Genomic DNA, 16,225 nt, shown 5'->3' with positions numbered 1-16,225 from the left:
AGCCGTAGAAACATTCGGAGCGTAATAACGTACCTGCCTGCGTATACGGTGACATTTTTTTTCCCTTTCTCCTTCGTAATACGACAAGTCGCTTTACCCGTATCGCACTACGCTAAATTCTACCGATTGACGGATTTACCGCGCGTCGAAATATATCGACGAAAAATAGTCACGCGTTAAAATAGATGTAAATAATTCGAGGGTTAAAAATCCGGTAAGAAGCTGACCCCCTTTGACGACGAACGGCGAGAAAAAAAGGAGAAAAAAATTCTTTTTTTTCTTTTTTTTTTTTTTAATATATTTCCGTAGCCCGGACATACGCCCTTCCGGTTCTCGGCCCTTGGTACTCGGCATCTACGGGTGTATCCGCTATACATTTACACTTGGTTGAATCTTTGGATTTCGATGGAATATATTGCACTTGGCGTTTGGTTCAAAATTCAAATCTCACAAAGAGATCTACCTACTAGCCCTGTCAGCGAGCGTTCCGATTCCGAGCACAGGCACCATCAGTCAAGTTGGGTACGGTGTCAGGGTAAAACCCATCGAGTCGGGAAACTCGCGAATTTATCTCCGGCGAGGATATTTGCTTTGAAAACGACGACGGGTGGCAACACTATAGGCGGCGGGGTGGCGGGCTACGCCGTAGCGTGTATACATATAGGTATACGTATACACGCGATACGGTTAACTGAAGAGATTTCGAGGTGTTCACGTTCGTTCGCATCCCCTTCACTTCTCCTGGTTACTCTCCTCCGCGGGCGTCACCACCGCAGGTAATATCTCTATAGGCACGCACAATATACAGGCCTCGGGCCTCATACCGCACAAGATATATGTGATCTACGCTGCACCACGCGAACGCGCGAATCATGGTTGAGAGGGTACGGAGAGCATCTGCTAATGGTGCCGTGTCTTCTTAGTGGTTTTGCTCCTCGTGTTAGCGATTTTACCTCCTCCTCCTCCTCCTCCTCGTCCCTCTTTCGCCGTGAATATGTGAATGCGAACACGAGTGAGTAATTAAATTAATAGGGTGGTACCTCGGCTGTCGGAGGGAGATAATGGAGGCGCCGCATGACCTCGGAGCAGCTGGATGCTCATCCAATCATCGAATAGCCTCGGGATCGTCATCTCTTGCCGCGGTATCTCCGGGTGGTTCGGCGCACGAGCAATGACGACGAAATATGGTTTTTCGCTTGTTTTCTTTTTCTCTTTTTTTTTTTATCATCAAGCGATCCGCACCCCCGAAGGCAATTCGATTTTATTCATTCATTTTCGTCAATACCACTTTTAACGTTGAAATTTGTCGAACGTCCGCATTGCGTGTATCGTACGAGATCACTTTATTTTCATTGAAATTATTCAATAGCAAATTCGATGCGAACGCTTCTGGTCATTTATCAAATGATTGAATCTATCCGCTGTATATGATTTACGGGGAGATGTGGTTTCTAGTTTCCGACTTTGTCAGGTACGCTCGGAGCGCTAGGAGAGGTTCGTTTAGAAGTAATTTGGTATCAATAACTCGACGGTTTTCAATGGATGGATCGGATACGTCCGTCCTCCGCGGAGGACGACGAGCGGAGAGAGACCCATTTTGTATTCGATTCGAGAGTCGTATCGGCAATATAACGGGTCAGTCGTTCGGAATAATTTTCATAACTGTTGGGAGATTACCCGAGCGCGTACATACCCAGGCGAGCGAAGCGGCACAAATCGGAAGACGGATTTTCATATCACCTGTACGATTTTTCTTACACCTATATGCGCGGCTGAGAGACGCTCGTTGGTTGAAATTAAAGAAGAATTAGTCGATGGAATTTCTCGAGCTTTCGCCAAAGTTCATATAAAGTCTCAACGAAGATTAGACGGGACCGGAAATGGCCGGGTGATAACGATAACTACTTAATAATAAAATGCTTTCTCCACCATTATTTTGCCGGAGGTTCGATATAAATTTCGCGAATTTGGCCGAACTCCAAAAATAAGTTGGGTTTTATCGTTGAAACAGGATTCACGTTGAATAAACGTTAAAAGATGTGTTACTACGGCTAAGAAATACGGCGAACAGATAGAGAAAGGTGAAGGCCGGAGGGAGGGTGAGGGTTTGAGGAATTTTTCTCTCTCACCTGGAACACCGCCCGAAATTACCTTTTATCCATTATATGTACATGTATATCACAGCCACGACTGCATACGAGAAAATTAGAACGTCATTGATGACGATTATCTTCTCGAATATTGAGCGTCGACCGAAGAGTGTAGAGGAGTGGAAAGCTGAAAGAAGTAGAACGAATGGGAAATTAAGAGATTCCTCGATGAAAATCAGCGAGCGTTCTCCGGCGTAGACGCATTTTGTCGTGAAAAATTTCAGTGCGGGATTTGCCGGGAGCACGAGGTCAACGGTTGGTTGAGTCGGCGTTGAATCCCCTATATATCCAGAAAGAGAGATAAAAATTCCAATATTCACCGCCCAGGTCTTGATCGAATAAGATTCGAGTCTAGATTAAGCCTTGAATGAATATAGAGATTAGGAGCGATAAAAACGAACGTCTTGAGACTAAAAGTAAGCTACGCTGCAGAGAGGTTGAAAAACGTGAATTTCTTTTATTCCTTCCCTTTTTTAAATCCATACAAATTTTCCCACCCTCCGCCTGAAGTCAATGAAATTATTCGCTTTAATTAATCATTCACTTTTATATATAAAAATACCAATCGGACCAATTGTTCCGAATCAGTTGCCGCCTGACGAATCATGTTAGTTTAATCAAAATTGTTGCTAGGCTTCTCTAATTAATTGCTAGATGGAGCCAGCCAATTGTTATAGCGCGTCAAACTTTTATTCAGAAAAAAAAGAAAAACAGAATCGTAGTCTAGCATCTTTTGTCGTTAGTCGGCTGTACCTATTTAGTCGAATCTCTAAGAGCTCGGAGAAATATTTCTTCGAAGCTTTGTCCAACGTTTTGCAGAGCGTCTGTATACCTAGACGCGACGCGTCTGGCGAAAAAAATGTAATTGATGATCCAAATTGTGCGTCGCCACTTTCTCCAAATTGATTCAATTTTCAGGGTTTGACACCGCCACTGTTATTAGCGGAGGAAGATTAATTAGAAAATGGCGTTCCGAGCTTCGGAACCTCCGGATGAACAATTTGCCGGAGGGAGCTTAATTCAATTTTTTTAACTCTCAAACTCCATCCCAGGCGACGACGCCTGAGTGAATTCTGCGAGTGACCGAAGGATAGTAAATATTTTTGATGCAGGAGAACTTATTGTTAGTTCTAAAAAAGCGATTCCTCATACCTTCAACGCCCGAAAGCTCGGCACTGCGAACGTTCAAGCTCTCCTTAATTCTCACCTTCCCACGCAGTGTCAGGAATCTGACCTTTGAATCGATGAGAACAGTGAGGAGAAATAATCGAAGCGCGAAGCGGCACGCCTCAAAGGAACAGCTGCAAACAAACGCGTGGGAAGCTGTAGAATTCGGAGAGTGAGAATTTCAAGTACGGGAAACTTGCCGGCGAAGACCATCAGCTTCTGTTATCGCAGAACGCTGCTTTCTTCGAAAATGTCGAATGCTTAAAAATTTCACCATATTCTTTTATTGTGCTCTTCCTTCTCCGATTTTATTCTCGGTGGTGTTTCCTTACTCTCCGTATCAAATTTGGGTTAAATTTGACGACTAGCGACGCGTTGCGCGACCGATGCCGGTTTTTTCCCCTCTATTTTATCCGATTCAAGAAATCTGTTGAATAAGTTATGAGTAAACAACACTTTTCACAAATTGCAGGTTCGTATACGATTCACCCCCCCGAGATCCCTCGGCGACGAGGAGAATCTTCGAATATGTCTTCGTAGGTCGTGAATTATTTTCAGGGAACGAGCCGAGCGAACGAATTACCCGGAGGTACGAACCTCCGGCTTGTGCATGCGGAGGACGAACGCCCTTAGGCGTTTATCTGCACTAAAAATAACCACCAACAATTTTCGAGATAGCTGCCTCAAATATTTCGGTATTCGCGTAACGTACTTAAAGCTCGCCCGTAACGTGCCTGATGATCGAAAGGGCTCCGGCTGCAGGGTCCGCGAAAAAAACGAATTTTTCCCAATTTTAATAGTTGCGAAACGTTGCAGATGACGCGTCAGAATGAAAACGGAATCGTCGAAACAGTCGACTCAATTTTGTTTCCAAATTTTTTTCCGAATTTCGACGGACCCGCACGTGATCGATCCCTCGGATATCGACGCACTCTCTCGAATCCCGAGCAGAAAATTAATCAGGTGGCCTGATGTCTGATCTCGGCCGGTTGAGGTATCTGTCCGGTTTGCCTGACCCGGTCAGCCGGATTGGGTCATGATCCGGACCCAATCAGGGATGGTCAGAGTCCGATCAGTCGAGGTGGTGGCACGCCTGCAACCTTTTGCCTGATGGAATTCGGACCTGGGCCTGATCAGTTGACGTTACGGCACGCCTGACGCGGGTTGACTGATAGAATTCGGACCCGGGCCTGATCAGTCGACGTCAGGTATGCCTGACGCGTTTCGCCTGATAGAATTCGGACCCGGGCCTGATCAGTCGACGTCAGCTATGCCTGACGCGTTTCCCCTGATATAATTCGGACACGGGCCTGATCAATCGACGTCAGGCCACGCCTGACGCGGGTTGACTGATAGAATTCGGACCTGGGCCTGATGAGTCGACGTTAGGGCACGCTTGACGCCTTCTGCCTGATAGAATTCAGACCCGGGCCTGATCAGTCAAGGTTAAGGCATGTCTAATGCGTTTTGCTTGTCGGGACTCGAATCGAGGCCTCGTCAGTTGAGGTTAAGGTATGCCTGGCGCATTTTGCCTGATTGCACTCAGCTCGAGGATTGATCAGATAGTGCTAGGCGAATCGAATCGGGTCGAGACTCGATCACGAAATAATTCAGACATACATGAGCGACGCTCAGCAATTCATTTATTTATTACATAAATTTATATGGGCTGAAGCAGATAATAGTATGGGCACATTGGAGGTGAGCATATAAAGATTTTTGAGCTGTGACAATATTCAGAATAAGTAACTGGGCTAAGACTATAACACAAATTACATTGTTAAAAACAAACTACCATTAAACCTCTTGACTTTCATTCAAGTTAATTTGTGGATTTATCACAGTATTCAGTACCTGGGCACACTTCAGGGTGGTCTCAGGTACAGATCTGGGTGGCCTGAGGCACTGATCCGGGTAGCCTCAGGCTCCAAATCATGGGGACCCAAGGCACGATATCAGGGCCTGACTAAAATACCTGATCAGGGCACAATTCAAACGCCTGATTGGAGCCCGATTTGAATGCCTAATCAGGGCCGGACGATGCGAAGCGTTACATAATTGATCCGCGCCGGATATTTATGCCTGATTGGGGCCTGATCGGTCCTATCAGGCATGCCTAGCCAGGGCCGGATCACAGTCGGATCGGGATCAGGTGCACGAGAATTGAGCGTGAATTTTTATGGTTACCCTATTCAAAGTGGCTTTGATTCGCCATCGTCGCTTTGACGGGTGTACGTCAATCGATCGACGCAGGTGGTTCCCCGCAACTTTTCTCCTTTCATACAAGCGAAATATCTGGAGAATCAGGTGGGGATGTAAAATGAGCGATTATACGGGGTGACAAATCCCCAAGACGAAGCACCCCAATAAGTTAGATGTTCATCGTAAAGCGTTACACTAAGGATTTAACAAGTGAAGGCTGTATGCAGGTAAAGAAAATAAAGGGCGAGAGAAACGCGGAGTCTAGTCTATCCGCTTTATTTACGGGCGTCTACCCTTATCCTCGTACTCCATTTTCCCGCTCGGTGCTGTGCAGTTTGCGGAGCTGGAAGTAGAGTCGCTTGTTTCACGATAACGCAAGCTCGCCTTCGGCCTCCGTTTCGGAGTCCCGGGGCTGCTCGCAGCCGGTGACGCGTTGTTATCGGTCTCAACGTCGTTAAGAGCAACACGCGCCCCGGATTACCGGGGGAAAAATTCACCCGCATCGTGTTGCAACGACGTCATCGCACCCCCGACGCCGGACGACCTATCCTTGTTTGCATTCGTCGCGGCTCGTTTCTATCTCCTCGTGTCGTTTCGCAATTTTAATCAACGACAGTCGAGTCGTCGGCACGCCGCCGCCTTTTCGTCTCCGTCCCTTCGTTACCGGTAACGATCCTCGAGAGCGCCGGATATTTTTTCCCTTCAAAAAGAAACCCGGAAAAGTCCGAACGCCGGGACGCGATCATCTTCTGAAAAATGAAACAAGGAGCAGACGACGTACGAACGTCGTGCCCACGGGTACCGAGGAAAATATCTACCAGAGATTCGAATATAGTATGCCGTACGATGTGAAATGAATTTCAGAGGCACGGATGCAGATGAGAAACATGTTGATCCGTATTAGAATAGATCCGATTCTATACTGTTATTTCTGAAGAGTCGACCGAGCGAAACGTATCCAAGGGTATTGTTACGAACTACAAACAACCCGGGGTACGACGTCTTCGGAAGTTTCTCGATCTCGTCTTCGCTCGAAACACCGACTGTGAGTTTGTTCGAGGTCCTTTTCTTCGAAATCGCATCAGATGTACGCGCTCGTTCCGGGTAAACCTTTCGCATGGAAATCAGTTTCAATTTTTACCAACTTTTTTCATCCCAGCACGATTTTCGCGCAAAATCAACTGTTGATACGGCGATAATAACGAGAGGCTCACGGTTGAAGACGATTTCCCGTACACGCTCAAAATCAACACGCGAATACCGTCGTGTCAACTGTCGTCCCGGGCGAACGCACGGTGCGGTTGGCTGCCTGATAAGGATCACGTAATTATACGTCGACGATTCCTGAGACCATCCGACGACGGGATTCACTTCCGCAGAATTATTTCAGAAATCCCCGTTTCCTCGGTCAATATCGTTGACAATACAGAGTATTGTGTAGTAGTAGGGGATGATTTTGTGATAGGTATTTACGCGGTTGTGCCGGCGTGTTTTTAGGCCTCGAATCGCGTATCGGATAAATTTCATCGGTCCCTGTTTCAATTTTCGCTACCATATATCCTACCTACGCGCGGGTTTCCCTAATTTACCAATTACGTAATTTATCGAATCGACGGGAACAATTTGTAGCTACCTTCAAGTGCTATATCCCGAAGGGTGGCTTCTAACGAACCGCATGAAAACCTCCTAATTGAATGTAATTGTTTCCCCGACATGCCGTAGTTATCGAACGTTCCCGATAAAGCCGCGTCATGTATCCAAAGGCTTGACGAAAATTTCATTCTCTAATTACTCTCCGTCTCAAAAAATGCAAACTTACAAGTTTCCGGAAAAAACCGAAACAAAAACTGAACAGAAAAATGAAGAAACGAACGATAAGGAGTTAACGTAGCAGAAGATCAAAAACGGGATCACCGAACACGTACGTACATACCAGTGTACGCCTCAGCCGGGTGCGCAAAACTACAATTCGCAACAACAACCAATGGCGACCTATGTGACAGTGACAAATGTTTATACGGTAAAGATAAAGCGAAAATCGTGCCTCGTACCGAGAGTCTAAGCGTTTGGTCGGAGCTTTATATGTATGGTATATAACTGTGTACTCGCAATGCTTTCCCAGGTATGTATTATACGATGCAATTTCACCCCACAAACAACATCTCGCCGTGTGCTTTGTACAGTCGACTACGTAGATTATACAAGTTCAACGATTACACCTATAGTGGTGGCAACAAGATTAATTTCTATCACGCAGTCCACACGTAATTTACATACACACGATACATATATATATACATATATATACATATATACATATATACCTCGTGGCGGAAAGTCGGGCGGAAGATTTGCACGCGCAAATATATCATTCGCTGTGAAATAAAAGACGAAGAATATAAGGTCAGCGCTCGGAGTTTTTGCCCGCGTGAAAATCACGAAGCGAAGTAAGCCGAATCACGTTCCCTCGATAACGTCGGTCGTCATTACCGATGTGTACAACCGATGAAACGATTTTTCGGCGAGCTAATAATCGAAATCAATTATCGTCCCCGATATGCGCCGCTTCGGCCTACGGTGGCACCCGGTCGTTTACGGTAGTGGGGTGGTGAAAAAATCAGCGATATTCTCGTTAGGGACGCCCCGCATTGATAGCTGTGTTTGGGGATCGATCGACGAAAGCGAAGGGTATTCCGTTGCGAGCTAAATACCCGGGAGGGGTTCGAAACACACAGGCGAATATAACCGTGAAATGAGCATTTTGATGGAAAAATGATACCGGCTATACATGTGCGTATGTAGGTATGTACACGTATAGGCGGCATACGGGCGCTCGGATGATCGCAGGTTCAAACCTCCATTATCTTTTACGACAGCTTCCGCACACGGTCGTTGGTCACCACCTGAGTGGAAACTGGCCTATAGACCAATCATCGAATTTCCATTATTCGAAGCGTACGCCGATATGTGTATTTATAGAAAACTGCACCGATCGTCCGAGCGGAGAATAAAACAATTCGATCGAACGTACGGGCGACGAATTCGGAGCAGAAAAAAGCAACGGAATAAATACCCGGAAAAGATTCTCAGCGGGTTCCGTGTATCGAGTAAATGTTGAAGCAGACCGGGATTAGAAGGTTGATTTATCGACAACTGGGCGCTGGAAGAGTAAGTCGCGTTTCAACTATCCCTTTAAATAGCAACCTAATCGGTTTTTCGACGAACTAAAAGCTCACGAGGTAAATAACTAAGTTGTCCGGAGTCTTCTTCTCTCATCCGATTGGAATAAAGCGCATTACGGAGCAACGAAATGTCCGAAAATTTCCGGTAGGTACGAACAGAGTGCAAACTGCGTGAATTGTACGATTACACACGTTATGCGACACCCGCGCGTGCGGTCGGTTCGGAGACAACTTTTCCGGGAGAATCGCGATACTCGCGATAAGTCGCGACCGTTATTTCTCCCGCTCCTATCGCTAAATCACTGTCTTCGGATAATTCCGACGTCAGCGTTGGATTTTTACGGGGTATAATAAAGTAAAACTGTCACATGCATAATAATACAGCCCATTATATGCAACGTGTAGCCGTACGACAACTTTCGTTCTTGGAAATGTTATAAACCCGACTGTGAAACAAAAGTCGGAATTTTCGCGACGGGTGTTCTCGATTTATTCGAACCGTTCGGAGCGCACTGCACTCGCTGACAATTCTCCCATTTTCAAACGGTTTTCCTTACTCCGCAACTAGCTCTATACACACGCCGGTTAATTCTATAATTCAAATTATACGATCCGCCGGCAAAGTTGCGAGGACGGAATCCCGACGTCGTACCGCGATATACGGGCATTTCCAGGTGCACGGATACACCGAACAGCGAAGTTACCTCTTGTCAGGCGCAGGGGTGTAGAGCAAACCGTGCGGGAACTGCTCGTGACGCGTCCGCGGCGCAAAGCGAATTATGTTCATCTCCGCGTGCTCCTGAAAATCATTAGCGTCTCGATTGGACCGATCGAAACTAGATTTCGGTAGCCGCGTGCCGACCGGAGGCGAGAAAAAAGAGAAAAAAAAATATTGCGTTTCGACGGCCGCGAAAGGTGAACCGATTACCCGACGGTATCGTCGGAAAACGAGACCTATGCGAAAGCGAAGGTGGAATCGATCGGGGGGAAAAGTTCGGCGGTCGGAATATTGGAAACAATCGGGTGCTCCAGGTTCGTACAACGTGAAGCAAAAGTTCGAAACTCGCCGGTTAGTCTCCGGAGGTGCAATGATTTTGATTTCACAGTCGAAGAATTTCCGAGAGCTGATTTTACCGGGGGGCAGGGAAGTTTTGTGCCGATTCCATTTTTACCATCGTTAACGTACTCGAAACACACATGGGATGTAAGAAAAAAAAAAAAAAAAAAACACGTAGTTTGCTTTACGAGGTATTCATAGGTAAGATCGTTCGTCGTTATTCGAAATGGGAAATGAAAGAGAGAAATGAAAATCGTTGTCAGATTATTATTCGAATATCGAGAGCGGCAAATCATCGGGACCGTTTTCGCTTCCACGGTTAAGCCGGCTGCACGAGGTTCCTTTATCACAAATTTTTACGACCTTTCCGCGAAGGAGTTTTCCGAATCCCTCGAAGCAACGGTATAGGTATATATGTATATACGAGCCACCCTCGATCTACTTTTCTGGTTCGGCTTCCGTCGCGAGCGTCGTCGCGACGCGTCGTTTGAACGGTATGAGGTTGGCTTACTAATGAAAACCTGCACCCGTCATCCCGGCAGTTCAATTTTAGTTATTGCATTTTTGACACCGATCGGGACCACCTGCGGGTCCGTCGTAGAAATTTTAATTGCGGTACGTTCTCGGTCAGAGTGCCGAAACTGACACCTTCGAACGTCTCCACCCCCGCGGAGCGAAGGTGAAACGCAACTGTGATAATGGCGGCGAACGAGATCTTCAACCATTGATTAGATTCTACAAAATCGATGTCCTTCGACGAGAGTAAGGACCGGATGTGATAAAAATTACATCGTAAACAATTAGTGATTTACGGCCGAGCTCTTCGTGGAACGGAACGATGACCTCAACCAGTACTCGTCGAACACCGACGATATATATATATGTAATCACAGCGACTCACTATACCTTACAAAATGCCAGCCTTTATCTTATCTTCGGTTCCGATTGCGATAATTTCATCGGACTCTCCGCTGAGGTTATACACCGCAAGTTTGTTACCGCTACGTCGAGCTATATTTGCTCGAGTTGGAAACGTCCTGCAGCGTGTTAATTTCAGCTGGCAACTCCATCGACCTGCGGTCTCGTCGACGGAACGTATGTTTGCAGTATAGCGTACGTACGTACGTATCCTTCGCTCGCGAAGACCGGCCAACGGTTGTTCGTCGCTCGGCTGTCACCGAATAATTGGAGAAATACACAGAAGTTCGACCTCGTAAGATGGAATTCATGATTCGATAGGTGGGGAAGACGAATCCGACCTCGTCGAAAGCGATCGTTTGTATGTTTTTTTTTTTTTTGTTTTTTGTTTTCATTCCTACCGAGTCAAAGATCGAACGGGGGTTCGCAATTAGAGAAATTGCATTTCCTTGGAAGTACGATGGCATTTTTCTGTTCCGAGTGCCGCGTGGGAGTAGACGGCGGTATGATTTATTCCGGTGAATTGAGAGACGTCAGAGATGATTTCAGGGAAGTGGAAAATAAGTGCAATCGTTCACACCGCTCTCGGCGGCGAATGTCAATTGTCGGCTTGTACGGGGAATTGAAGATCGTAGTTACGTAGCGTGGCGAATCTTTGAAAGACCTTTCAATTGTAGGTAGATATATATGTATATGTAATTGCGCGTCGCTAGTAGTAGTCAATTTGGGATCGAATTTTCCCAATCGTAATATGTATTTCCGCAAGGTAGCGATTATTTCATATTTATTCGCGCGTAATTCAGAAAGCTTTCAGCCCGCATAACTCCCGCGCGCTACCGGTATTCCGAACGCGTATTCCCTCCTCCCCCCCCGCCCTCCGCCTCTTTCATTTTTTAGGGCTTTATTCGCGCCCGTTGACAACCTCGAACAATAGAAGGTCAAGCGATGAAGATAAAATCCCAGTTTTCCCATCTCTCGATTAATTAATCCCAGTTTCGAAAGCCCGGAAAATTAAACATGCACCCCGTATAAATTCCCCCCCGAACATCGAATCGGACTTGAATTGCACGGATTTTTTCCTCCTCCTCCTCCTCCTCCTTCTTTTTTTTTTTTTTTTCACCGGATATAATTCCCCAGCATACACACGTAGGTATATTCCCATAGCCTACTCCATTCGCCGATTCGACCGAATATCAAGTTACCCACCAGATATACCTTACCTATCGTCGATCGAAACTTCGGAGATGTAAAACGCCCCGTGTGCGTGTGTGTGCGCGCAACTCGTATTTACATATCACAGGTATATATTGGGAATATGATACATAGTAATGATGGAATGGCATGCCAGTTACACACATGCTCGAACCTTATCTGATACACGCTGTACCGTCTTGTAGTTAACGAGGAGTTGGCATGCGCCGTCATGTGTACATGGATCGGATATATTCAGTAGTCCTATCCCTACGAAATTCCCCGCGTGTGGTATACATATGCGATCCGTCAGCGTCTGCTACGTTGATACAGGTGTATACACGTGCGTATCAGAGCGTCGGTCGTTACGAGCTGTCGATTTCAAAAACGAGATCGTTAAAGGGGTGGAATCTGGTTGGGAATGATCATTTTCCTCCTGGTATACGAGCTTCGGAAAAAGGCGCCGCCCACATTTATCAGGCCAATAACTTCTTGTGATTTTAGCTGGTTACTTTATTGAGTTTTTTTCTTTTTTTTATTCCCTCAGCGGCCTCGGAAAATCGTTCAATCGTGATAGCCGAAGCTTCGGAGGGTTTTCACGAACGCCAAGAACAATAAAATTCCAAAGTTCGAGGAGAAATTATTAATTTCGGGCCAGAATGTTGTCGCTCTTATACACCTACATACATATATTCGATGTGAGGATTTTGTAGGACGAGAGAAAGGAGAGAAAAGAAAATTCTTCAAATTGAATATCCGATGCGTCTCGAACGCTTATAAGGCAGCGTTTAATGAAGTCTTTTCATTAAATTTATCATTTCCATGAAACGGGTTTTCAATAAAAATATAAGAATTTGCATAAGGCTTTCGGTAGCGAAGGACTCGGCATAAAAATAACCTTGAATCGTGGTTTCTGTTTCAAAGAAGGAGAATTTTTTTTCGGGGATCTCGGGGTTCCGCGACTCCGTGTGGTATCGAAGGTGGGCCGTTTTGTTCATATTTTTTCCACCGGGGGGATTATTCAAAATTTCGCGTCGCGGGAGGACGAGTGGCTGGCTATTCATCTGCGGGAGAGACACGTTTTTATCCTTGGAGAACGTGAAAATTCTTGAGGGTCGAAAACTCCGGAATATATTCCGACGATTTCTTTCAACGAGCAAACTTTTCAGACGTAGATGATGATGATGATGGTTCACCTCGGCCCGCCATTAAGATCACGACAAATCTTGGCACTCGGGAAAAACCCTCTGTCTTATCGAATGCCGAGATTTTACGTCTCGCGTAGAGCGAAAAATAGAGAAAATATATTCCCGGAGGCGATGTACTGCACAGACTTTATGGAGCTTCAACTTTTTATCGAAATTTTCGAGCATGCCAATTCTTCTGGGAAGCGGACGCTGTACTTAATGTTTTTTTTTTTTTTTGCCGATCAGCTGGTTTCCGAAAATGCGTTATTATGAGAATGAAAATTTCTGTGTCGTGAAAAAAACTCGGGTATACGATACACGATGGGGGGTGTGTCAGTCGTACACGTGGCGCTTATTTTTGTTCCATAAATTCCGGTAACGAATAACGATTTCTACTTCAATCCTCTCCGGCGCAGATGTTCATGAGATGTTATGTAGGTATATTTCCTAACGGCGTTCAATACCGGCATAATTGCTTATACCTTTAACGAATCAGATATGGAATTAGGCGATTAATCAATATTTCGAAGCCCGGCGTTAAACGCTAACTCGCGATGTCAAAAAATCTGGTAACCTCAGTCCAAGCAGAAAATTAATCAGGTGGCCTGATGTCTGATCTGGACCGGTTAAGGTATCTGTCCGGTTTGCCTGACCCGGCCAGCCGGTCGGGTCATGATCCGGGCCTAATCAGGGATGGTCAGAGCCCGATCAGTCGAGGTTGTGGCACGCCTGCAACTTTTTGCCTGATACAGTTCCGGCCCGGGCCTGATCAGTCGACGTTAGGTATGCCTGACACGTTTCGCCTGATAGAATTCGGACCCGGGCCTGATCAGTCGACGTTAGGGCACGCCTGACTCGTTTCGCCTGATAGAATTCGGACCGGGCCTGATCAGTCGGCGTTAGGGCACGCCTGACGCGGGCTACCTGATAGAATTCAGACCCGGGCCTGATCAGTCAAGGTTAAGGCATTTCTAATGCGTTTTGCTTGTCGGGACTCGAATCGAGGCCTCGTCAGTTGAGGTTAAGGTATGCCTGGCGCATTTTGCCTGATTGCACTCAGCTCGAGGATTGATCAGATAGTGCTAGGCGAATCGAATCGGGTCGAGACTTGATCACCAAATAATTCAGACATACATGAGCCACGTTCAGCAATTCATTTATTTATTACATAACCTGGACACACTTCAGGGTGGTCGCAGGTACAGATCTGGGTGGCCCGAGGCACTGATCCAGGTAGCCTCAGGCTCCAAATCAGGGGGACCCAAGGCACGATATCAGGGCCTGACTAAAATACCTGATCAGGGCACAATCCAAACGCCTGATTGGGGCCCGATTTGAATGCCTAATCAGGGCCGGACGTTAGCAGCGTTACATAATTGATCCACGCCGAATATTTATGCCTGATTGGGGCCTGATCGGTCCAATCAGGCATGCCTAGCCAGGGCCGGATCACAGCCGGATTAATTTTCTGCTCGGGAGGCGCGTTAAAAGCGAGCTTTGTAAGCCACCGCGAACTGTACGCGTTTCGGGTTTTCTTCCAATTCGGTTAAATGCTATCAACGAGGTGGCGTTGCGACCCCGTCATCGCATTGAAATTCGAATTACTCGGCTGTCTCGAGAAATGACGATAATTTATTCCATCTTCTTGTTATTCCCAGATTTTCGTTTGTTCTTCTTTCCCCTCCTCTCACCCGTTCCCGAGGTTTGTACACTCTGTGTATAATTTTGACACGGTTTTCAATCTCGTTCGAAATGTCGAGGCGTTAATTCGGTTACTCCGTTGTTAGGATCGTTACGACCATTACCGCGGCATACCGTGGAGGTTCGAGGATTTGATTAAGAATATCGTAGTTCGATTTCTTCGTTTATAAAATTGAATTCACGAATATTATAGTTTTAACGCGAATTCGGGGAATCCGTATATACACGAGGATTATTTGCGCAATCGGCCGTCGTAAATCTTGAAGAATTTTAAGCTTTTCTATTGGCTTTCCGGCAGCTGTATTTGAACCGTCGACAAATTATTCCAGCGCCACGAGGTGCGGTCATTATTCTCCACTTGCAGATCGCCATATATCTTCGGTAAATGGCCATGTTCACGAGTTCGATTTATCTACAGCTGTACACCTATACCGAATGTATATAAAACAAACAAACGGTTCAGCCGAAAATTTTCCTTTTCTCTATAAAGCGTGGCCAATTTTCAAAAACGGCGACCATTTCCAACAGAATTGATCGAAAGCTCTTCCAAAATTATGGATCTTAATTCGTTTTTCAGATTCCCCTGAATTCTTTAATAAAAACAACACTCCATTTTGGTTTTGTTTGGTCCCCAACAAAACTGAAACGATTATCATAAATCGGAGTACTAGAAATTTATAGGTGCATATCGAACTTTCATAACTTCGTATACATATCGGTTACACGAGGTAGAGCGGAGCTTGAAATTTGGAAACTATTTTTTCCGAAACTCGGGAATGCGTACAGAGAAAAAACGAAATTTCATTCGAACAGCTCGCGTGCGATATGCCGTCAAAAATGTTTCGATCAAATTCGATAAATCTGTTACGTCAAACGCAGCGCGGGCTACGGTCCGCCGTTAGTCAAATGCAGTTTTAATGTGGCCCGCAGACATCGACAACAGCTGGTGGATGGTGTGTGCACGTCAGCCTTGGTCCCGCGATCGTTCCACCATCCGGCGAACGTTTTATTTCGCATTTGAAAACAATGGATCCTCTCTCTCCTAGCCGGTTGAATATAAAAGGGTATGAATCGTATAAATACATAATGTATAATATTACGTACACTCGTGATAGCGCGTTTGCGTTTCAATTTAACATTGAGTACGAAAATTCGGGTTTGCATTTTCGCGAAAAAAACAAACAAAAAAAAACTGAAAACATTTTTTCGGGCGGGCGTTTTAGGCTTTCGGTAACATAGGCAAGTACTTGTGCTACACTCGAACTTTTTGAAAGGATTGCTACTTCGATGAGTTGTTTTTCAAATGTTTCAGGCTGCGTAAATATGAAGAGACGCTTCGGTAGACGCGATTTTAAATTCGCAACTCGCCTAAATATCGAGGGTATCTCCAGCTGCGAATGTCTGGTATGAAAATATTTTCGGTTTTTTTTCTCGTTTCTTTTGTTTTTTTTTTTTATTCAAAGACACCGC

This window comes from Athalia rosae, chromosome 2 (genome assembly GCF_917208135.1).
Source record: "Athalia rosae chromosome 2, iyAthRosa1.1, whole genome shotgun sequence".
NCBI classification, from domain to species: domain Eukaryota; kingdom Metazoa; phylum Arthropoda; class Insecta; order Hymenoptera; family Athaliidae; genus Athalia; species Athalia rosae.
The sequence above is the reverse complement of the archived record's forward strand: the minus strand, read 5'-3'. Positions refer to the sequence as shown.